The 1685-nt window shown below is 33.4% G+C and overlaps 1 non-coding gene across 1 annotated transcript; it reads right to left on the minus strand.

The window, feature by feature from the left end:
* Positions 1–357: 357 nt before the first annotated feature.
* Positions 358–487, minus strand: LOC126000423 (small nucleolar RNA SNORA22). Its single transcript, XR_007492738.1, has one exon. It is a non-coding gene; the product is annotated as a small nucleolar RNA SNORA22 (small nucleolar RNA).
* Positions 488–1685: the final 1198 nt, after the last annotated feature.

Genomic DNA, 1685 nt, shown 5'->3' on the forward strand with positions numbered 1-1685 from the left:
AGCTGCAATAAAGTGTAAAATGTTTATGATTAAACACAATAGCATGAACTATGATTATTAAAGGTATGAAAAACTGACTTTAAAAAACAAACAACTGTTCCTACTTTGAAGACTTTAAGTGAATAATTTGTAAAAAAAATATTATACACCAAATTAACAAAATGTTTAGATCAGTATAAAATATAGTTAAAAACATCTGATGCATTTCCACACCTAGAGCTTAGGACCAAAATTATATTTGATACCTGATGTCGATCTGCTTATAAAATTTACTTTTATAATATTACTCATAAAATTAAATATATATATTCATTAATACTAGATTTCTTCACTTTGACACAAATATACAGATTTGTATAATGTGCTGACTTTCTGAATACACTTAAAAGGATAGATTTTTCAATGCAGAGGTAAAAAACAACCATTGCTGTAGCACAAAATTAAATCCAATGGTACTATAAAGCACACCTGGGTGTTTACTGTGCAGTAAAATTAACTATATTATTTAAAAAGGCTAACCACATCATTTTCACATAATTTTTTAATACCTTGAAAATCAAAATAAATTTTCTAATAAAAATATAAACGACTCAAATTTTAATACTTGTATGTCCGTTTAATTTTAAAACACCAAAAGGTTTTTACTTTACTGATAATCTGTTATTACAAGTGACAGAATTATGACCTTGCTCTAAAATTTCTGACAGACATGAAAAAAGGGAGTTTATTGCTATTATCTCCCTGTTGCTTTTTCTCCCTAGAGAATTTTTTAATCCTTACAGACCTGAATTTAGAATGTTTTTTAATTTCCAATATTTTTTTTTTTTTTTTTTTTTGGTTTTTGGGCCACACCCGGTAACGCTCAGGGGTTACTCCTGGCTATGCGCTCAGAAGTTGCTCCTGGCTTGGGGGACCATATGGGACACCGGGGGATCGAACCGCAGTCCGTCCAAGGCTAGCGAAGGCAAGGCAGGCACCTTACCTTTAGCGCCACCGCCCGGCCCCGAATTTCCAATATTTTAATAATTATTTTACAACACCCAATGCACAACAATTAATTACACAAATGCTTTTAGAAAAGGCACACTTATGCTGCATAATTTAATTCACAATTATTTGAGGCCTCTTATGAGACACAACAAAATTCTGACAATAATTCTCACTATATATTTCACATGAACAGTTTTTGAATCCTTTTATTTCTACCCCCGCCACTCTCTGCTACATTTAGCAGAGCAATCAAACTTGTAACCACTAAGACACACACAGGCTAGCACTATTTCTGCTGAATACTTTTTCTCCAAAATTTTTGTCTGCATTTTGACTACACAGAAACTTACTGTCTCAAATACAGGTATAGAATATACCACATATACACTACCTCTGCATAGATTAAAGGGCTTACTATAACATTTTTGAACACTTTTAAAACCTCATAATTTTACCAACTGTGGTCTTTATCTTAGAAAAATATTTTAGGGCTGCATTCCTACACTAAGGGATGGGGGAGGGTGACTAGCTTATTAGGATCTTAAAGAAAAATAGACCTTGAGTGAGTTGGGGGTATATGGCCTCTTCCTAGCACAGGGCCAGGACTTTATCTTTCTGTTTGTGCTGACCTGAGGTTTTGATATTCAAAATGAGAACTTTTAAGACCAGGAGGTACCTTGTTGTCACTGGCTTGC

This window comes from Suncus etruscus, chromosome Y (assembly GCF_024139225.1).
Source record: "Suncus etruscus isolate mSunEtr1 chromosome Y, mSunEtr1.pri.cur, whole genome shotgun sequence".
Lineage (NCBI taxonomy): Eukaryota > Metazoa > Chordata > Mammalia > Eulipotyphla > Soricidae > Suncus > Suncus etruscus.